The 23,353-nt window shown below is 45.4% G+C and overlaps 1 protein-coding gene across 8 annotated transcripts in view; it reads right to left on the bottom strand.

Annotated features, from left to right (window-relative positions):
* Positions 1 to 21,062, bottom strand: part of SGSM3 (small G protein signaling modulator 3) — a 94,224-nt gene extending 73,162 nt beyond the window's left edge. For 4 of the 8 annotated variants that reach the window (XR_012156549.2, XM_073327059.2, XM_073327103.2 and 1 more), the window contains exons 1-2: positions 20,925 to 21,062; positions 14,864 to 14,938 (exon numbers count right to left, since the gene is read on the bottom strand). The gene's annotated coding sequence lies outside the window, so the exon portion shown is untranslated. Of the gene's footprint in view, positions 1 to 1,221; positions 1,317 to 9,472; positions 11,904 to 14,863; positions 14,939 to 20,191; positions 20,234 to 20,924 lie in introns of all 8 variants that reach the window. The other 4 variants (XM_073327084.2, XM_073327073.2, XM_073327081.2 and 1 more) reach the window with 4 other exon arrangements.
* Between the last annotated feature and the right edge of the window lie 2,291 nt (positions 21,063 to 23,353).

Genomic DNA, 23,353 nt, shown 5'->3' with positions numbered 1-23,353 from the left:
GGTGAGCACACCCAGCAGCTCTCCACTGTTGAGCGCAACTGCTCATGCCAGCTACACGCTCCAGATGCACTCCTACCTGAGTAGTCAGGAATACTGGATTTCCTGAGCCAGGGGAGAAGAGCCTGTGCAGGCACAGCTCCGATCCAGACGAAGAAACACTGACATCTATGAGCAGATTGCTCAGGGAACGCAGGAGAAGGGGTACGACAGGGACCAGCAGGCATACCAGAAAGCCAGGAAAGCCAACAGTCAATCTGGAGCTGAGCCCCAGACCTGATGCTTTTACAAAGAGCTGCATGCCATATTTAGTAGAGACCCCCACTGCCACCCATCATACCACAGTGGATACCTCTGAAGAGCCTGAGTAACAAGCCCCTATCGTGAACAGCAAGGAGGAGGAGATGGGCAAAGAAGAGGAGGAGGAGTATGGGGGACAGAAGACCGAGAGTTCAGGACCTGTTTTTGACTTCACCGCAGTACAGCTAGTCTCTCCTGTCGAGCTCTACGCAGGGGAGGGAATCTCGGGTAAGTGTGTTAATAAATTTCCCATTATAGCGATGGCAACCCCAACTTAGCAGGACATGGCCATCAACTTTTCATTAATTTACTCACACTACATGAGGTAGTGGTGCAACAAAGAGTGGAAGTGTTGCTATCTGCTTTTCATTCCCCTCTAGAGTTAGGCGGTCGGGGACCATGTGGAGCAGTATGTTTATGTACACAGGGAATGTCCCTCGAATCCTCTGAGAGATCGCAATGAAGCTTCCATGCATATACATGGCAAATCCTCTCCCAAAGATTTCTAGGGATGACAACTGTATTTCTTCCTGCATGGTACGACACTTTCCCACACTTGTCTGTGATAACTTCGGCAGGCACCACTGCAGTACACAGGTTAACAGCATACAGGCCAGGGCAACTTCAGGTTGCCAGGAGCAGCTGTGATCTCTCTGCCTTTGTTACCCTCATGAGTGAGACAACAGCTAACATCACCACTACCTGTGGAAAAAGGTGCCAGTGCCCTGTACTCAGTTTCATGCAAGCAAGCAATTCCCTCATTGTTTCCCTCACCCCAGCAGGTCATGCTCACCATGGTTTGACTGAGGGGGGCACCAGACACCATCACTCCAAAGCAGAAGTGTCAATAAGCATGTCTTGTTTAACATTTTAGGGGAGCAAGGAAAGGGGGAAGTTCTGAATCTTAGGTTTCACTTTCCGTACCTACAATACCAAGAATGGTACCAGTGTGTTTTATCTGTCACTGCAGCCGTTGCGCCCTTGAGGGGTACACCGTCACAGCAGCGGAAAGACTGACCCTGATAAGGAAGAGAAAAAAGAGACGATGTGGGAGGACATGTTCTGAGAGATCCTGCATCAGATCTTGAACAGACAGCCTGCAGGGTGAATATGGCAGACTGCATGGAGAAGGAAAGAGCAGACAGGAGAAAGGCGCAGGAATTTCTGGCTGCCACTCACAATGAGTGAAGTGCTCAGCCTGGCAGGGCTAGAGGCTGCACGCTCTTTGATCCTCTTTCTCCTGGGGACGGGAGAGGGCCTGGGAGACCCAGCCAGCTCTGGCAAAGGGTGAGGTAGGACAGGGCCACAGCACACCATGTCCCCCGGCAGGACAGTAAAGAAGTTGACGAGGGGGAGTAAAGGCTCTGTGGGTGCTGGTGTCTGGGCTGGGGGGTGCCCCATGCCTTGGCTCTGTGGGCCAGGGGGTGCCCCGCAGCTGGGCTCTGGGGGGATGGGAGTGCAGGTGTCTGAGCTCTGGCAGCCCATACAGCCCCTTAAGCACCCCCCAACTGGAACTCGGTTGTTATAGAGGTTTCTTTAACTCTACTCCTGCGAGGAATCTTGTTTGCCGTTGTCTGTATTGTTGACATACTTGCCGACAGGTGTTTTGAAATAAATTACCAAAACAATTGAAACTGGAATGATTATATTTGTGTTATTTTGACAAATAAAATATGCAGAATTTTAAAATAGTGTGGCCAGAATTTTTAATTTTTTGATGCAGAATGCCCACAGGAGTAACCACACAATCCCTAAAAGGCCCCCAGTCTGGAATGTCAGGTTGAGCACAATACACCACAGCACATTATTGTGGCTCACTGCTAAAGTGCTCTTTTCAAAGCCTCCCCAACCCGTACAGCTCCTTTTTGAGCTTTTCGGATAGCCCTTGTATGTGGCTGTTCAAACTTGGCAGACAGCTGCTCCACCCGTGGCTACTTTTCCCACTTGGCTTCATAAAGACACAAGAGTCAGCTATAATCATCAGGATACTTTTTGCACTAAAATCCAATCTGATAAGTAAACAGTGCCAGTGCCCTTTCAATCTACCAAAAGCACATTCAACTGGCATTTTCCACCTGCTGAGCTAGCAGCTGAATGTTTCCTTGGTGCTGTCAAGGTGGCCAGCATATGGCTTCAGAAGCCAGAGGAGTAAGGTGTAGGCTGGATCCCACAGGATCACTACTGGCATTTCAACATCACCAATGGGAATCTGCCAGTCGGGAAAGAAGGCTTTCAGAACGGTCTTGTGTTCTTAAAGATGCAAGCATCATGCACCTTCCCTGACCAGCCAACATTGATGTCAGTGAAGCATCCTCGGTAATCCACCAGCACTTGCATAACCATGGAAAAGTAGCCCTTTCTATCTATGTACTCTGCAGCAAGGTGCTCTGGGACTAAAATAGGGATGTCCATGCCATCTACTGTTCCACCGCAGTTCAGGAACCCCACAGCTGCAAAGCCATACACTATGTCCTGCACATTGCTGAGAGTCACAGCCCTGCGTAGCAGGAGACGATTAATAGCCCTACACACTTGCGTGACAACAGCCCTCACAGTGGATTTTCCCACTCCAAAATTATTTCCCACTGACTTGCAGTAATCTAGCATTGCAAGTTTCCACAGCATAATCGCTACTTGCTTCTCCGTGGTCAGTGCAGGTCTGTTTCATATTCCTGTGATGGATGGCTAGAGTGCGGTTGGCACATAGATCCAGAAACGTGGCCTTGTGCATCCAAAAGTTCTGCAGGCACTGCTCATCCCAAACCTGCGTTACAAAGAAATCCCCCCAGTCACGGCTTGTTTCTTAGGTTCAGAAGCAGCTGCTCTATGAATGCCACCAAACTGGCTCTCGCTCTGTCCCACAGCAAACTGACCATGAGGAAATCCTAATGTTTCCCACAGTTCTTCTGCTGGCTCTGCAAACACCAGAGGCTTGTGTGGCTTGTGCTTGCGATGCTCATGACAATAGTGCAGAGATGTGCAGGCTCCATGCTTCTGTCTAAGATGGTGGACAGTGACAAGTCCTGTGCGGGTTCGTGGGAAATTTAAAATACGTGCGAAAATTATAGGACAGAGCTATTATGGGATGGAGACCACCACATTATGGGAAATTGACCCCTTGCTCCCAGTCACCCCTGCGCAACTTATTTCTGCCCCATCTTCCAAAACTACCCAAAAGACAGCGTGCTGAATGGTGGCAGGATGCATGCCGGGATACCTATCTCTGGCGCATCGCACTGTGCATGGACACAACCTCTCCTGGTGTACACAAGCAGCACTGATGCATGGAGCCAAGTATGCATGTGCACAAGCGATATACTAAGTCCAGCGGCTGTATGCCAATGCAACTTGGGTCAGCAAAACTTTACAGTGTGGACATGGCCTAAGGTGAACTGGGCCCTGCACAGGAGAACACACTATAGGGAACAATCCTGATTGGTTGGAAGATGGTCTTGTCTATTACAGGTGATTCAGCTCAGACAGTGAAGCCAGACTATTTGGCTTCATTTCTCAGCTCTCTAGCATGTGCAGGTTTGTAGATGGTTTGCCAGGACTGCAGGAAAGATTTCAATCCAGAAATAGACTTGTTACATTGAATGTAAAAAAGAATCATGCCATTTGTTGTCAGGTTTGGTGAAACTTTTTTTTAATAAAAGCCCACTAAAATCTAGACTTGGGACTTTAAATTGTTTTAAAGCATCCCAGGTTATACCAGACTCCCAAACACAGACTTGGTCCATTACGGCTCATGGCTTCAGCACCTGCTGAACTCCAATGGCAAGCGATGACATCACTGGAACTACAGTGGTCCAGGATCCCTAGCTGGGCAGCGTGTAGGCCATTGCTACAGAGTGGAAAGCAGCTGTTTGAGAACATATATGACAATGCTCCTTCCTTCCTTATCTGAACAGCTGTCTAAATAGGATCAGATGGCATGATCAGTGAGTAGCGAGAATCAAATTTAGCAGCAGAACTTCACCTACTGAACCCTACCTATATTGGTTATTTCCACCACCTGTAGTGAGAAAAACCTATAAACTTCTCCCTTGGGGCAGAACTTGTTTGGAACTTATGCACAGCACTTATCTATGCTGTCCTCAACTGCTTCCTGCATGTAGTTCTGTTAATTCCCCTGAGTTCCGCCTTGCATCCCTCTTCCTCTTTCAGTGCTGGGTCTTTCGTGAGCGGCTAAAAGGAAAACTATGCAATGTGAATAAGCCACCACCAAAAACTGAGCTTAGAACCTCCAAACTCATTTTACTTGTGAGCTTTAGCTGCATCTGAACCTCGTAGATAGGTTTGGTTAGGAGCTTTCCATAAGGGCTATTTCTTCCCCCCTCGTGCCTCATTCTGACTGGCACCTGCATTTTGACACTGCCTTTTTAAGGTTGCTACCACCATGTCTTAGGTGATTGGGCCCAGGGTGTAGGGCGCTTGGGCCACATCCTACCGTTTGCTAAGGTGACCATATTTCCCAAAGAGAAAACGGGATGCCTCAGCTGCTCGCCCGGGGGCCCCCTGCCCCATAGCTGTTCCCCATCGCTGGAACCCTGCGCTTCTCCCCCTCCCCCCGTGCAAGGCTGTTGCCTGGTCACTGGAACCCTGTGGGGGCTCACATGCTGGAATACTGTCCTCCGGCCTTCCCCTGCGGAGGCTGGCATCTATGTAGTCATCCCTTCTGCACCGCATCCCACTTTTTCCCCAAAAGTGGGCACTTGTCCTGTTTGCTCTTGCCAACTGATCAAGTCAGCAAGAGCAAACGGGACAAATGCCCACTTTTGGGGGAAAAAAAATCAGGACGGCCAGGACAGGGCTTTAAAAAAAAGGGGGGGACCTATCCCGGTCAAAACGGGACGTATGTTCACCTTACCCTTTGCTCATGCAGCTTCACTGAAGCCAATTAGAGTTGCAGGGGGATTAGGTCAGGGTGGAATTTGGCTCCTCGCCCTACTTGTTTTTCTGAGTCCCTTTAGGTTTCTTTAGACTCCCTGGTATTTCATTGTGGTTTACGTTACATTCACTCTGAATCACTGACCAGCACCTGAGTGGGGAGCATTTTACAATGTTGCTGTTCTCTGTCCCATACTCTGCACAGCTCAACCAGTGCACCCAGCCTGTCAGCTGCATGTTAACGAGGGGCCAGCCCAGTGGGTTGGACACAGCTGTGGAGGAGAAAGTGAACTGAAGGCAAGTTAATTATCCAGCCTGCTAGCGAATGAAGGGAGGAGGGAGAGGTCTGCTGCTGGGGGTGATGAGGGTTCCTTCCTCATCACAGTGCAGTCACAGAGGAACACAATACCTTTCCTTGCCCACTTGGTCACAAACAGCCCTTTCTAACAGTGTCCCCTCTCCCCACCAATTGCCTGATCACCACACCTGCTCCTCCTGCCTGCACCCCTCCCTAGACATGGGCCGGATAGTAAGGCACTGAACTTGGTGGGCAGGTTTTTCCTGCCTTCAGTTGCTATGGAAACCTTCCTGAAAGCAGTCATCTGGGACCTGCCTGAGAGAGAAAGAGAGCCCTGCTGCTGGCATGTCAGAACCAGGGGCGTGAGCGGCCAGAGTGGAGGTGGATAAATCATGTCAGGAAAGCAGGAAGGTGCCATCAGCTGCTGCACAGGGAGCCAGTGAATAGGAACCTGTCCAAGGGTCCAAGGATCCAAGCGTCTCACCGTGAAAGTGCCAAAACCATACCACAATAGCCCTCTGACTCCCAACCTCTGTGGGGCAAAGATTTCTCCAAACCAGCTGATCTCAAAGGGGGTCCAGCAGTTGTCTTGGGAGGACAATTCCACTCCCTAAGCACAGCTGCTCATCTGATCCATCTCGAGTAGCTGCTAGGGGCACCCTTAAACTATTTGCCTGATCTCAATGAATCCTAGTAGTAGTAGTATGAAAAAACATTCATAGCACGAATGTGCTTTAGAGATTAAAACATTAATTCAGTTCACTCCCTGCCCCAGCTCCAGTAAAACGTCACAGGAAACTGGGGCAAAGGATTCTGGGGCACATCAAGGGCTCAGTGGGGAGTGGGTACATGGTGGAGGAGAAAGGCCAAGAATACCTGCTCTACATATTCCCTGTGGCCCCATACCACAATGCCACTCCCTTGACTGACTGACGTCAGGCCAAAGCAGCCCTCCCCTCTTCCAAGGAGACAGTCTGTACTCCCCTCCCCCAAGGAACTTCCTGCTGATACAAAACCAGGAGGTGCAATTTTAAATGGATTTAAGAGATGGACAGAAAGCTAAGGAAAGGGACAGAGGATGAACCAGAAACCAGTTAGAGTGACAGTGGATGAGTCGTGAGACAGACTGTTAAGAAGCCAGTGAAGATAACATAGGATGAGGGTCCCCATTTCCAAGAGCAAGAGGATTATACAATTTCAGCACTGTGGGGCCCCGTGCATTTTAGAGAGAAGTAATGGGATATTGAAAATACAGAGGATCTTACTGGAAAACTCCAGTTACAGGAAAAGTGAAGCAATGAACTACCTTAAAAAAAAAAAAAAAAAAGAGAGAGAGAGAGAGAGAAAATGTTATGGCTGCAAGGTCAGCATCCCAAAATTAGGGTATTGTCTATATAACCTTAACTCTGCTCCCTAAGAGTCTGTGTTATGATAGTCCTTACATGATTGCATGCTATTTTTCATGTAGGCTTGACTGCCAGTAGTGCTGAACACCCACAATTCTAACTGCAGCCAGTGGGAACTGTAGGTGATTGACATGTCTGAAAAATCTGCCCCATACAATTTTTTCTATTACCCCAAATACACATTTCCCCTTGTAGTGACACCACTGATCTGTACACCAGGCCATAAAATAATTTCTATACATAACAGGTAGTGAACAAAGCAAGAGCTCTTGCAGAGCTTGTTCAATGCACACATTCACTATTGCAGCTAAGTTAGCCATGCAATTCGGAAAATACACTCTTCCCACAGCTACAACATGGGCAAGGAGCACTAAGAAATTATATCCGTGGAAGTGCAAGCTTTCAAACCCTCAGAACTCTCTCAAATCAAACCCAGTTTTTACCTAACATTCACAGTCCCACTTGAGGACAATTTCCATGCAAAATGTCAACTTCCAGTATCGAAACATTTTGGTGCTACAGCTACTAGCACCAAAAGACCAACACAAAAAACCACAATGTACGGCAATAATATCGACAGATATAGTTAAATGATATGGAAGTCCCCTGTGATGTTTTGGGGAACATCCACACCAGTAGTATTCTGTCACAGCCTGCTTTATGTGTGCCTTTATGCTGTCCAGTTTTGGTTCAGAGCCCTGACACCAGTAGCTTGCCCACAAGCACAAAACATATCTACATTACAAAAATACCCTAATACCCCCACACCTGTAGCAGCGAGTCTCAGTGCCCGGGTCAACTGACTTGCAGGGCTCACACTGGAGGGCTCACAATCTTGCTTGGGTTGGAGACTGGGCTCTGAAACCTGGGGGAGGGGGGTGGTTCTCAGAGCTGGGGCTTCAGCCCAGAGGGAACACCTACACTGCTACTGTGAGTCCCACAGCGAGAGCACAAATCAGTTGACCTGGGCTCTGAGACTCACTGATGCGGGAATATTTTGCAGCGTAGCAGTACTCAAAGTCTCACCCTGGCTTCCACCAGCCTAGTAACACCGTGCAGGGTGACACCAACATCACTTCCAGTCCTGCGTCTCCCCAAATCCAGCCACCCTGAGTTCTTAATTACCAGACACTTGGGATTTTTCCCCTCTGGTTCATTACCCCCGAAAGTGTGAAACTAATCCCCAGCTGGCAGCTTGCTTTGGCATATACTCTCCACACAGTTTGCACATCAGAGACGTGCTTGAGGCAAAAAACAAACAAAAGGTGTATTTAAGAGAAATATCACATTCAAGAAATGGAACTAGTGCGGGAGACCAAACATACAAAAGTTACACTGCAAACAAAGATGCATCTTCAGGATTTATACTTTTGAATTAGATAAAAATACCTTTCCTAATACAATTTACCTGTTTCCTCAACTGTTTCCCAGCGTACCCCATCCCAGAGAGGATCCAGCATTTCATGGCTAATACCTGTCAAGTGACTGTCCATCACTTCAAACCCCTTCACTTTTTAAGAAATTTTCAGGTTTCTTTTCTTCTTTAGTCACTATAAATATCAAAGTGGGAAAAACACCCTTGTTTCTTAGGCCTTGTCTACACTACCACTTAGAGCTGAAACTTTCTTCGCCCAGGGATGTGAAAAAACACACCCCTGAGCAATGCAAGTTTCAGCGCTGTAAAGTGCGACTACACAGCCGCATTAAAGCACTGCTGAGACAGCGCTTTAACGTTGGCTGTGTAGACATATCCCTAGTTTTCCAAGACTGGTGTTTTCTTTTCAGTTTCAGGTTGTTTCAATGTTTTCCCATGAACTTTAATGGTTCATCATTTGTCTTTTCCAGCGTTGTACAATTCTAGGTGCTCGGAGCTAGTCTTGTCTGGCTGGGGAGGCAGCCCCTTCCCTGCCTGATGCCACACTGAGAGATAGAGCTGAATGTTGCCACACAAATTATGAAAGCAGTTTTATATATATACACAAATACATACATTCATAGCCACAGTCTCCGTGTGTATGCGTTATCATAATGATGTTCGTGTTCAGAACATTACAAGATTTCACAAAAGACCTTATTCAACATATTTTACAGCATAATGACATTGTATACAATCTGTTTATTCAACTGATTATTTTGGGAGGAGATTTAACCCCCTATTCTCCTCTTGGGGTGTCCAGACCTTGACTGTTACCCCCGAGCCACTTGAAAACAATTGAACCCCTTCTGTTCAAACTTCCACACGCACACACAAGTCATCTCTGGGTGGAGAAAATTCCAACTTGCCAACTGAAAATATGGACAGTTATGTGTGAGACAAACAAAGTTGTAACTGGAAACAAACATCCTCAGCTACAGCTGACTGCAGTGTTCCAGCTACAGTACACTTGTCAAGCGTGTAACCATGCACTTTACAAGGATATACAGTAAAAGCTTTGTTATCTGGCATGTTGGGAGAATGGGGGTGCCGGTTAGTCAAAAATTCTGGTCAACTAAGAGTTATACTTACCAATGGAATACCAATTTTCAAAGAATTAGAATACAATAAAATGAATAAAGTATAAAATAGAATACAGGTACTCACCAATCCAGTAGTAATACTGCATGGCAGAGTGTTGGTTTCTTGAAGCACTTAGGTGTATAAAGGTAAAGTTTTCTATATAGTAGGTTATCTGATGACACTACATATCACTATGGGCAGCGCATGGCGTACACCCAGATCACTAAAAACAACACTTCAACTAAAACAATACTGAACATAATTTAATCTTTCTTTGATGATTCAGATGGCACTTCAGGATCTTGCAGTTCCTCAGGGTCATCATTAATCAACATCAATTATCATTGTAGATGTAGAATGTGTAGGAGATTGGGCTGAATCTGTACTGACCCTATGACACACCCTGGAAGCTGTTTTTTTGCCTAATTTCCTTATATCAGCTTGCTTACAGGTCTTCTGCCTCTTTTGCATAAAAGTAGAGTGCAGAATGTGCAACTGCATAACCTCCTGGGCAGTATAACATGGTTGCCTTTCTGCAAATTTAATTATTGTATCAAAAGCTGAAGCAGCCTTTCCCCAAGTTATTTTGTCCTCTTCACTAAAATCATCTTCTTCACTGTCTTTATCAGTGTCCTTTGACTTTTCAGTTTTCAAAACATTCGCTATTATTTCCGTATCAGTAAGTGTGTGTGTCACTTCAACCTCCTTGTCAGCTTCAACCCACTCTTCTAGCTCACTTTCATGAAGTTTGTTGATGGGGTGTGAAGGAGGAGTATCCTTCACCATTTCAAGAATTTGTGCTAATGTATTTTTTCTAACTCTTACTTTAAAGCTTTCAAATTCATCTTCATCAGAAGACACTTCTGCAAACATAACACTAGGCCACAATTTTATCCAAGCTCTCCTTAATGTTTCACTTTTAACTGAATTCCAGGCACAAGCAACATTAAAAACTGCATCTTTTATATTATAAAGAGATTGAAAGTCCTGTATAGTGCCTTCATGATTGATCAACTTTCTCAGGAAATCTCTTCTGTAATAACATTTCATATTCTGGATAATGCCCTGGTCCATAGGTTGAATCAATGAAGCAACACTGGCAGGCAGGAAGATGGTAAAAATATTACCAGACACTAATTCTGTTTCATGAGGGTGAGCTCTACAATTGTCTAGCAATAGAATAGCTTTGCTATCTTCAGGTAAGCTTATTTTTCTAAAATGTTCTTTCACTGCAGCTACAAAAACATGATGAAACCAATCATAAAAAATTTCTTTGTTCATCCATGAATTACCTTGTGCTTTGTAAACAACAGGTAAATGTGCAACACCTTTGAAAGCTCTAGGATGACTATACTTCCCAATCACCAAAAGTTTTATTTTATGCAAGCCTGCAGCATTAGCACACGTAAGAACAGTTAGTCTGTCTTTATTCTGCTTAAAACCAGCAGCTCTAGATTCACTTGCACCTGCTACGGTAGAATTCGGCAAGCATCGCCAAAATAGGCAAGTTTCATCAGCATTATAAATTTGTTCAGGGGATAGATCATGTTCAGCAATTAAATTCCTAAAAAATTCACAATATTTTTCTGCAGCTTCATGGTCAGCCGATTTTTGTTCGCCGGATACATCTAGCTTTCTAATGCCGTGACGAAGTTTAAAACATGAAAGCCATCCATCAGAAAATGCACATGGCTCAGTCAATTGCATTTGCTTATAAAAATCTTTTGCCTTTTCAATGAGCATTGGGCCAGATATAGAGGCACCCTCTGATCGTTTCAATAAAAACCATTCATATAAAACACTGTCTAGCTGCTCCAATTTAGGCGTATGCAGAGTACGGCGTTGTTCAACAGCTTTATTTGACTCACAACTAGCAAAAAATTTGAGCAGTTGTCCTTTCTGAGCCTTGATGTCATATATTGTGGACGAGCCAACATTGTACTCTTGCATCAAAACATTCCTATTCTCACCCTTTTCAAGACGTGTACAAATATCTATTTTCTGTTTTAATGTCAACACAACTCTCTTACGCTTCTTTCCTTTGCTTTTCGCTGGTATTTTGGATGCCATGATGGTAGGGTGGTGTTGATATTTTACGATAAACACAGGACAATGCACAGAGTAATAAACCGACCGATCACAATGGCGATACAAACAGAAAGAATAGCAGTCAGCTTTTCTCGGCTAACTCGAGCCTAGTCCGACTGCTCTCGGAAAAACTTGGGTCCCGAATAGCTTCAGCATCGATTCTGGTTAGCTTTGGCATTGGTCCCAGTTACTAGATTGAAGATTTGTATTGGCAGAGATCAGAAATGCTGGTTTCTAGAGCTTTCTGGTTGGTAAAGTGCTGGATAACACAGCTTTTACTGTATACAGTTACTTTTTTTTTTTTTTTTTTAAATAGTGCAGTTTTCCTTTAAAAACGGAGGTGTGGAAAAGACAGATGTAAATTCACTTGAACTTCCGCTTCACACTGCTGAGCCAGCTGTTAATATTCCTGCTTTCTCTCTCACAGCTGCAATAGGAAACAGCTTTCAATTATCTGGCTTTAGGCAAACACCCAGATAACAGTCTCCTATTGTGTGTTTGTTTTACCTGGTCAGCCCCCTTTGCCATTTGATCTCCAGTTAACCCTCACATGACAGCAGTTCAGCTTTGGATGTGAAGCAGACTGGTGGAGTCAGATATGAGCTCCTTTCCAGTACTGGCTGCCCAGGGTCTCTAGCACAAGAAGAGAAACTTCCACCCAGGAGTGCCCTTCCTCAATTGATACATATTATATATATATATATATATAACAATGAGAACAATAAGAATCCATTTAGAAAGGAGTAACAAAACAGCATCCCATCTAGCAAGTTTCCCAATAAGTCTTCAGCAAGACAAAAACCAATAAACCTAAGTTTTCAGTAACAATACAAAAAAGAGCAATCAATGGAAATTGTTAAAGTGACACAATCAGCTGAGAAGTTATACTTCTCACTGGAATTATTTTTTTCCCACTAGTGTTAAGAGTAATATCTACTATGACTATAAAGAAGTGAGCAATGGAAAAATACCCCACCTCACCCCCCCGCTTAATTTGTACATTTGACAGCACTTTGCATATACTTAGTTCCCTATTTCCCCTGTTCTTTCTGAAAAAAGAAAAGGAGTACTTGTGGCACCTTAGAGACTAACCAATTTATTAGAGCATAAGCTTTCATGAGCTACACGAAAGCTTATGCTCTAATAAATTGGTTAGTCTCTAAGGTGCCACAAGTACTCCTTTTCTTTTTGCGAATACAGACTAACACGGCTGTTACTCTGAAACCTGTTCTTTCTGAGTCTGTCATACAGCAACAGGACAGAAACATTTTAGAAAAGAAGATAGACAGACTGTAAAGACACAAACATTGGCCCAGGGACTTGGAGACAGATGTGGCACCAGAAAGCTTTCTCAGTACATATTTTAAAACTGCATGCTGACAGTGTCAACTTCAAACATCCAGATTGAACCTCCCAGTCACAGAAACGAGAGATGAAAAATCTGTATTTGTTCTAGTTCATCTCCTCCAGCCCTCACAAAAAGTTTTTGCTTTAGAATTTGAATCAGGATTCACCAAATCAAATCCGCTACAGCAAGTCCCACCCTCACCCTTGCATCTCCCCTTCCCACTCAGGTCAGGTGGTAGCATATCCTGGATCTGCAAGTGCCATTTGCTCCTCAAGTCAATATTTGCTGTGAGTGCCTGTGAAACCGGAGTCTTCCTCCCAACCATAATTAAACTAGCAATTGAAGAAGGCGGAACATACACCTGGGAGAAAGGAAACACAAGATCCAGGAAGGGCCTATAACAGACAATGCAGGGTGCTGCCCTACCCTAGCAGAGTGACACCCAGTTAAGTTTTTACACCTATGCACAATTCCACGTGGATCTCGTCCCTTATCACATCCAGATTAAACAGTTTCTATTACACTTGTAGACCTGACTCATTCCAGGAAACGTCTCTGCAAGGTTTATAACCTACTAGCCTAGCAGTGTTTTGGGTTGCTGTAAATACACAGTATAAGGACAGGAATGATGCAATGACAGTGAATTAACCCTCTGACTTTATCTCTAGTGACCACATGATTTAGAGCAACAGTTAAAGGAGTTTAAATGACTTCATCCTCGTTCCCCCTGTGCATCACATCAGACCTCATAAAAGTCTGCTGATGATCGGGTAGTCACTGCTCCAAAGGGATCCTTGGACTGGAATAGCAGGAGGTGTGCCAGGTCAAAATTGGGGTTTCATGGCAGAGCTATGTTGGTAAGTGGGCACAGAGGGATGGTGGCTTGCCAGGATCTAGAGTGTAGGGAGAACACTCAGTACTTAAATGGTCCCCAATCACTGAAATCATTGTGAATGAAGGAGACTGATTGTATGTTTGCGGCAGGAGGAAAGGGGAGAGAAGACAAGACCTATCCTTTGTCTCCTGCAGTGCCTCCTATCACACAAATCCAGAGCTCTACAGTTGGTAGAATGACTCAAAATCTAGAATTAACAACCAAAGAAATGCAAACTGGAACTCCTTGTCTCCTCCCAGCTTGAATCTACTACAGAAGTTTGCAAGAGGCTTTTATGCACCTCTTTGAAAGTGTAATTATGGTCAGAAAAGTAATTAATTTAAAATGCCATCTTCTTAGGCAGCAGATCTGCTCCCTATGTGCAGCAGTTGTCTCATTATAACAGCAAGAAAAATAAAGGTTTTATGAGCCCTGCAGACTCATCACTCAGCCCATCCTGGCTCATGCAAAAGCAACAGAATGATTAATTAAATTTCCAATTGCAAGGCCACATTCAAACCTCTAATTCACTTTGAAGATAACATAAGAGAGGACAGAATCTTGTTGCCTGGTGATAATAAGCCAGGAAGAATCCAGCTTGACTTTCAGATCACAGTTTGACATAGTAGGGCTGGCACAGAAAAATTAAAAATAAAAAAAATTATACACTGTGCACATCTGATTATGGAGCCATTGAGATACAATGAACATGGAAGTCCAACATGCCAACATTTTTCAGAGCAGAACTGCGCTTTAACATTCATTTTAAAATACAAAAAAAGGAGTGGTATTTTATCTACCGGGCTCCAAAGCAGACAAATCACTCTGTGCAAGAGAGACATGCTGGCCAGCTAGAATCATGAGAGGCTCTAGCATCTGCCTAAATCATTTATCACACTCTAAACCTGGAGACTGCAAAGCCCACCCACATTCATCACAATAACAGGTCTGTGAAAGGAAACCTCAGGCCAGGGATTTGCAGACTCCCTGGGATACCAGTGCTGACCCCTCAACCTTCAAGCCCTTGGAGAAGCAGAGAACAGCTGATAAATTCCTGAGGGTAGCTGGTACCCAACCCTATATAAAAAAACTGAGTGTTAAGATTTTACTGTACTGTTCTGGAAAAGAACTAAACATAGTCCACCATTTTGCCGAGACCACTTACCTTTGCCAAGTGGACGTGCTTTTCCCTCTTGAATGTCCCACGCTGCTCTTCTTTTCATTGGGTTGGAGAGAGGACCTTTGGTGGGAGGAAAGAGAAGCACGCACAGTGGTCTTCATACAAAGAAGAAATGGAATAGGCAAAGCACCCACAAATATCTATGGTTTAACATTGGAAGGGGTATGTATGGGTGTGTGGAGAAGATGGACAAAATATGGCCTAGCGAAGCCTTTTCCATCTCTAATTTCTATTATATGTTGAAACATCCTTTACTCCAAATGTAGACAGTGATCACTTTAGGGATATGTTAGCAAGTGGGGTACAATTATGCCCAGATTCCCATGTGTGTCTAGCGCATCTTGAAGAACAAGGCTGAAGGTTTCAAAGGCCTTCCTTATTAAATGCTACTGCAAAAATGTAACCAAGTGTTTTATAACTATAGGTTATAAGGAGTCACCAAACCTCTCCTCCCTGGGGATGTTATACCCAATTTCGGCAAAGTCAAAGTTTTTTCAGCCAATTAAGCATAACTGTAATAGTTCCATTTAGGTATAACTTTTCATATCCAAAGCACTCTACAGTTAATTAACCCTAACAGCTTCCTGTGACACTAAGCATCACTGTAGTCACACCCTACACATGACCGCAATAATAATTGCGCAAAATATGCCTTGTGAGGTAACATTTTAAAACTACCACCACATTGATCATTAATATTTTTCCACGATGTATGCACACAATGGGTATTAAGAGTTATGAATATATGCTAGAATTATAACTAAGGTGTGTATAAACCAAATATACACAGGGGGATTTGGGTCTATCTTAAGCAAAGGAATGTGTGTTTACCTCAATTTAAATACAAGCAGTAAACAGATCCATCAAACTAACAAGGAGTGGAGGCAAACCATACTAACAAGTGGAGGAGAAGACACCATGGTGTTTACACCCAGGAGAGAGAGAAGCTTGGTCTGGGTTTTACTTTTTAAACAATCAATTTCAAAGGTTTATTGGTCTATAAAGACAGGGGGATAGGAAGCCCACAGGAAGGGGAAGAACAGCAAGACCGATGGATTTTGGGAGAGATAAGCAAAGACGGAAGCCATCTTTGGCATCCATCACTAGACAGACCCCTTGCAAGCTGAGAAAAATGGGTCCTTCAAACAAGGGGGGCTGAAGTCTCTGGAATTGAATATAGATGAGAAACCTACTTAGACGAAGATCTTTCACTTAAGGAGACAAAGGAAACCAGCACCTTGTACTTCTGTGGAAGGTCCTGACTGAGGGAAAGTCAGCCATGGCTGGGTAGAAGAATGACTGATGAGAGAAACCATCATGAACAAAGCCTGTAGCTAGCTAGATTATGTTTTAGACTTTTAGAAATGTATTTTGTTTTGTTTCACTTGTAACTCTTTCTATCTTCATTCCTTATACATGTTTAATCATATATATATTTTGTTAGTAAATTTATGTAATTTTTACCATAAATCTACTCAGCTCTGTGTTTAAAGGGAAGGGTGTATTTCCTGCCAGTTAAGTTAATAAGCTGTGAAGTGTTTTGTGTCTTTAGAGGAACAAACAAGCTATATTATTTCTCTGAACTGTCCAAAAGAGGGCTGGACATTGCAGAGCACACAGTTTTGGGAAAATTCAGGACTGTGTTGGGGTTACCCTGCAAGTAGTAACTACGGTTGGTGGAGTGGGGCTGTGGGACCGCACACCACCAGACTACCAGCATACAGGTCACACACCTTGAGTGTCTGTGGGCCTGGCAGCCCTGGTTCAGCAGCTCTGACCCCAGTAGCCTGTCTTCAGCCCCACAGTTCCATGCTGATTTTGGAACCTATTCAGTGACAGCCAGTCTGCTCAGTTTACAAGATTTTTTTTTCTGCCAGCCCTGCAAACTCACCCTGAGACACCAGAGTCAAGCTGAGTTTTATTTTGCTCACCCAACATCACCAGTAATAAAAAGCCCTGCAAGTAAAATTACGGCCTTAGTGACACTAGTACCTTCCAAGGCCTCTGATGGGTTTGCACAGGTTTAACTGACTGGACCTGTAAGTCTGTTGACAATGCACAAGGAAGAACAGATTCCAATTCACTCTCTCATAGCTTTGTTGGCTCTGCAGGGCTAACAAGAGCAAAAGGCAGGACTAGATTCATCAGATGTGACTCTGAATAAACCCAGGTAGCAGATCTGTTGAACACCACTCTGCTGAGCGGAGCTGCAATTTAAGAGCTGTATTCAGGGCCACAGTCAGATGACTCCTTTCAGAACTCTGCTTTTCTTTAAAATCTAAAAACATGACATCCTGCACTGTAAGGCTACTCCCACCCAGACCACTGTCCAGGATCTGCTGGAAATGCTCCTTTATAACACATGCCACATGTTAAACTACTTAGGCCCAGAACCTGCAAACTATTATACACTAGTAACTTTATATGCATGTTCTCAAAGAAGCTGGACTATATTAGGACCATTAACAGCTATAGTGGTATGAGATAAGAATGATGTAAAAGTGATCATATTTCATGCCTGTGGGAATGAGGAAGGATTTCTTTTTCCCTACTACAACTTTGTACACTTGGCCTGCTACATTCTCATTGTTTTCTCCACTCATTCCTCAAGCATCAGGAACTAGACACTGCCAAGGGGAAGACTTGGGACTGACTGACCCAGTAGCACTGTTGTAGGAAGTGATGTACCAGACCAATTACACTTATGGTCTGCCCCAATGTGGTATCTCCTTTGTTTGTAAGTCTCAGAAGTCAAGTCTATTTTCACCTTTCCTAGGGGTATTGTTAGCAAATCCTACTCTCTAAATAGCCAGACCGCTGCATTACCAACATCAATTGTTGTGTTTCCATTTAGAATGAGCAGACATACCACTTCATCAGAAACAAACATACACATGGTGGAACCAACACTCCCTTCTTCTCCAGCCTGATGTTGTCAACAGTACTGATGTGGAGAGCTGAGGAATATGCATCTCCCCTCATCAGGAGGGTCCCTGGAGGTTACTTTGCATGAGATGATCCTGCCTTGTTTTTAGCAGTTCTGATGGAAGGCACGAAGGGAGGATTCTCTTGTTTTATGGCAACAGAAAGGTAGGTGTTTAAACAGAAATAGTTGCTAATGTGAAGCACAGAATGCTGGAGTTGTGAAACTAACACCTGCATTCAGGAACACAGGGCTTGCTGCATTTGATCAGACCACTTGTCCATCTTGTCAGCTATCCTGTCTGAAATGGCTAATTCTCGATGCTTCCAAGGAGAGTGTAAAGTCTCCATAATGCACCTAAACAACTGAACAATACCATACCATATTCTTGACCCTAACAAGTGATTTACAGCTGCAGGGAAGCTTGAGGATCTACCACTTGTAACTGTTACTTTGGCTCTATCACTGCAGAGGTCTTCTCGTCATTCAAAGAAATCTCTAATGCTTTCTGAATCTCAATTTTTTTTCTTCCCAGTTTTTGGTGAGAAGTGCCAGATTAACAATCTTGGAGATGAAAGCCGTTCATTCATTTGCAGAAGATACAATCCAGAGTGTGGAGTCCTCAAGCGATTCCCTCTCTGATATCTCCATGAATGACATCTTCTAACATTACAGAAACACACCCTCAGATCTGATGCCAACTGGCAATAATTTATATATTCTGTTATTTTTAAAAGGGGTTAATGTAAACTTGTATTAGTAAGATATGGCCAATCACCACCCTGACCACTCTGTGTGTTGTGCCCCTTCCCCCTACTACCTCTCTTTTATGTCCTTAGATTGTGAGTTCTTTGGGGCAAGAATCAAGCCTTCTTTTCTGTTTGGAAAGTGCTGAGCACACTGGGGGCACTACAGGTAATATATAATGAAATAATATTACCCAACACATCCCTCTAGTGTCTGTGGCAGCCCCAAGACTGTTCTGGAATCCAGATTATCCAGCAAAAAGCAGTGTTATGATCTGTACTGAAGGACTGTGTACCATTGCTTCTTCTGGGCTGGTAGGTGCCCCAAGTGATTCTAAGATCTAGCCTATACACCCTGCAATGCCTGTTTCCAGTTCCAACAGTATCTTGTATTTTCTCTTGTTCTTTAGCACTAACAGATGCTTGACTTCTTGAAACACACTTGGTGCTTTATTCCGCCCTCCAGATATTGCAACAAGATGCACTGAGGAGGATTGTGATGTCACAAAGCAGGGTGCTATGACATCACATAAAAATAAGTAGGGATGTGGCTGTTGAAATCTACAGCAAGGAAATGCCTGCTTAAATTCAAAACATTCTTAAAGAACTAGAATGAGAGAAATATAAACACAGGAGAAGAAAAGAGATTAAGCCCCATTCACCATGATTATTGTTCCCTCTTCTGCATTTACATATTCTTGTATGAGGAATTACATAAGTTCCCTGCCTTCACTCTGATTTTGATGTATTCTGAAATTCAGAGGGTTTGCATTACACCCATTCATGCCCCAAACCTGGAGGCTATTGTCATGATGCTGGTCATCTTATAGCTGTTCCTCTTCCCTCACCCCCCAGCTTTACAACACCAGACAGAACAGGAGTCAGTCTCTCCTCTCAGCATATCTGAACAGAAACTGAGAACAAGGGGAAATAAAAGGCAGGCAAGATCTGATTAGTGGCAAAAAGGCGAAAAAGTTGGCCACTGGGGATTGGCGACAACCAAGGCAAAGCAATAGCATACCTGTAATTCATGAGCAAGCCTCTAGGCAAGTCTGAATAAAGTAAAATAGAAGAGGGACAAGGGCAGAGACAAAGTGCAAGAAAAGACCAAAGGAATAAAAAAAAGATGGATAGAAAGAAGGCAGGAGATGATGCCCCTAAAACCTAATTAAATCCAGTCATGAATCCTTGTATAAAATGAGTCAGAAAGTTGCAGTGCAGCCCCTGAGTCACCAGATCAAGTGAAATGGAATCTTCCTAGGGGCTGTAGAGGAGAGACCACCCTTAAGTCACCTCAGTGGTGAGGGAAGGGATATGAATAGGGTGGCCAGATGTCCCGATTTTATTGGGACAGTCCCAATTTTTGGGTCTTTTTCTTATATTGGCTCCTATTACCCCCCACCCCCATCTCATTTTTTCCCACTTGCTGTTTGGTCACCCCAGATATGAATACAGAGGCAGGACAGAAGCCTACCCTACCACCGACCAGGGTTCAACCCTCCTTTTGCTGATAAAAATTATAAGTATGGTTTTGGTCATCCAGAAATACAGGAGAAGGAAGATATTTTGTTAACATTTCAGCTCCTGGCAGGGCAGCTGTATTCAAACAGACCCATTTGGTTTCATATTTGGCAGGATTCGTACCTTCCAGGCCCAATTCTCTTAACTGCAAACCACCGTGGAAATCTGGAGGAAGCATACCGAAGTGGAATGTGGGTGTGTACAAAAGGAAAACACCCCTGTATGTGAAGGGTGCCCATCTGAGCCAACAGACACGCACGCAGGTCTCTGTGAATAAACCACCGCTGTGGAGGGGTCCCAGGTGAGGGGGTATTTCCACCCACTGCCCAGCCCGCAGGGTTGCAGGCGTCAGAGGACAAGCTACGCTCCCCCTCAAGATGCGGGGCAGCAGAGTGCCGGGAGGGAGAGATTACGTGCCCCGTGGGCTCCTTATCGAGGCTGTAGGGCCCCATCTGCTCCCTCTTCCCCTGACCCACCCCCGGGAAAGCCGCTTTCTGCGCGTCGGGCCGTTCTCAGCCAGGCGTCCCCGCCCGGCCCGTGGCTGCCCGGCCCGTGGCTGCCCGGCCAGCCGCGCTGGTCTCAGCCCGTCAGGCGCGGCCGCTGCTGACAGAGCCCAGGGCTCTGCCCGGTCCCTCTGTGCCCACGCCCTGCCCCGGCCGCGAGCCGTTCTCGGGCTCCAGCCCTGCCCCCCGGCCGCGAGCCGTTCTCGGGTTCCAGCCCTGCCCCCCGGCCGCCGCCGCCGCCGCCGCCGGTCCCTCGCCTGCCAGCCGCCCCGGCTCGGCCGGCCGGGTCCGTCCCGCTGCACGCGTTCGCCCCCGCGCCCCCGCCAGCTGGCTGCCCCCCGCCCCCGGCTCACTTGCTCCGCGTGCCGCTCCCCCCGGCCGGGAGGGGGGCGCCCCCCAGTCCGCCGCCTCAGCCCCCGCCCTGCTGCAGCCGCCGCTGCTGCCAGAGACCGACAGGTTCAACCGCCGTCAGCACCACCGACTCGCCCCTCCCCCCCCAGCGCTGCGCATGCGCGGCACCGAAGCAGCGCCGGGGGGCATTATGGGGAATGTAGTCTTAGAGGGCCGCGCGGCGGAGCTCTTCCCCCCACCAGCGCGCAGCCTGGCGCCCTAGGCCTGCCTCGCGTCGGCTGCCCGCCACAGCTCCCGCGCTTCCCCCGCCGCCGGCACGCGCGAGGCTGCAGAGCCTGTCCCTACAGCGCGCTCTGCTGTTGAGCTTCCTGACTGGGGCAGGGGAAGTCCCCTTCGGCAGACGTGCCTGCACCCGTTCTCCTCAGCCCCCAAAGGCAGGGTACCCTACCCCACCATGACCGAAACTAGGGCCTTGATTTCCCCAGCCCCCCGCCGACCTAGGTCACTCAGGCATGTGAACGTAAAAACCCCATACTGAATCTTCACCCATTGAAAAACAAGATGTTTTAGAAAACAGGTGGTTCCCTCTCCCCTTTGCTTGACAATAATTAGGCACATTGTGGTAGTTCTGTTTCTCTGCTGCATAGCTAAGAGATAACTCTTGGAAAAAATGCTGTCAGTCCCCCTGTAGCTACCGTCAACAAATTAATTATATAGATATGCAAGCAAAGACAGCGTTACAAAGGGATAGACTAAGGGATCAAGAGAGGGTGATAATGGAGTGAAGGACAAGAAGGTAGAGAGGAGCCAGAGAGCAACACAGTTGCAGGAACACACACTCCCTTTTCAGGAGTCAATGGTGGCCATTTTCAGGGGGTCAGTGCTCCAGAGCATGGTGAGGGGAGGTAAATCGCTCTCTGCTATAGTCACACTCCAGCCAGCAAGTGAATAGAGTCAACTATAAAGATCAGAGAGAGAGAATGAACAGAATGCACTGAGAAAGCACATCCACTCTCTGTCATTACACTAAGTAAAACTATTTCCCCATGTTTATTCTCCCTCCCGCTCCCCCCACTGTTCCTCGCACGTTCTTGTCAACTGCTGGAAATGGCCCACCTTGATTATCACGACAAAAGGTTTTTTAGCCCCAGCTCTCCTGCTGGTAATAGCTCACCTTACCTGATCACTCTTGTTACAGTGTGTAGGGTAACAACCGTTGTTTCATGTTCTCTGTGTATATAAATCTCCCCAATGTATTTTCCACTGAATGCATCCGATGAAGTGAGCTGTAGCTCACGGAAGCTTATGTTCAAATAAATTTGTTAGTCTCTAAGGTACCACAAGTACCCCTTTTCTCTTTAAATCTGTGTTTGACACATACTAGTCACTTTACCCACTATTGAAAAGCAACCTTCATCTCCTCTACACAACAGTACCAAACAATGTGAAACTGAACACTAGCCCCAGTTTTAGGTCTGCAGTATGTAGTTTACCCACATTGGAAATTGCGGCTAATATGTCCCCTCCATTCCTACCCTTTGCTATTGTGAAAAGTGCCATGACTCCTTTAATGGCCCCTATAACCCAACTTAGCACTTTACATTTTCCAAGCACTGCAGAAATACTAATTAAGTCTCATACCACCTGCAAGATACATATTAGCCCAGTTTTTACAGGTGGGTAAACTGAGGAATACTGCTGATACGACCTGGTTAGGGTCACACAGGAAGTAGAAGAACCAGGATTAAAACACACGAGTTCCTGGTACCCAGTCCCATATGCACAGCATTGTCTCTCTACAAGATGTCAGGCCCCTGGCTTTATGCTTCATCCAGAAAATATATGATTTTGTTAAGTATTACAGGGAGTTATCCTAAACCACAAATATATTGACTTTTACCCCCCTATTGCGTGGACTACGGAACTGAGACCTCTTAAATAGGGTAGATTTTGTCCATTCACAGAGACTTCAGATGACTAACTGGCCATCTTATGTTTAGGTCCATCATTATTTAAATATGGCCTACCTAGGTGAATCACAACAGTATAGAGTGTTTTCAAGTTATGCAGCTGCAAGGAATCTGACTACTGAAAAACACTAAAAGATAAGTTTCCAATATCTGACATAAATGAACTATACTGGAAAGCTGGCCATGTGTCAGACTAGCCTTGCATGTGAATATAAAGTGTAAGAGGGGAGATGGTGGGTTCAGGCAAGCAGAGGTGAATTAGAGGACAGCCTGTAGTTATGTCAAAGTCAACTACACAATGGATAGGTGGTACATCTTTAGTACTGTATTGGACAATCTGGTATTCACTATATAAGCCTCATGCCCCTCTCCCCTGCCAAGCCCACGGTGCATAGGCATAAAGTGGCTTAATTTTAAAAGGTAAATGGGCAAGGATAGGAAGGCAGAATTAAGGGTGTGAA

The sequence above is a fragment of the Lepidochelys kempii genome, chromosome 1, assembly GCF_965140285.1.
Source record: "Lepidochelys kempii isolate rLepKem1 chromosome 1, rLepKem1.hap1, whole genome shotgun sequence".
Classification (NCBI taxonomy): domain Eukaryota; kingdom Metazoa; phylum Chordata; order Testudines; family Cheloniidae; genus Lepidochelys; species Lepidochelys kempii.
Note: the sequence above shows the minus strand (reverse complement) of the source record. Positions and strands in the feature narration are given on the sequence as shown.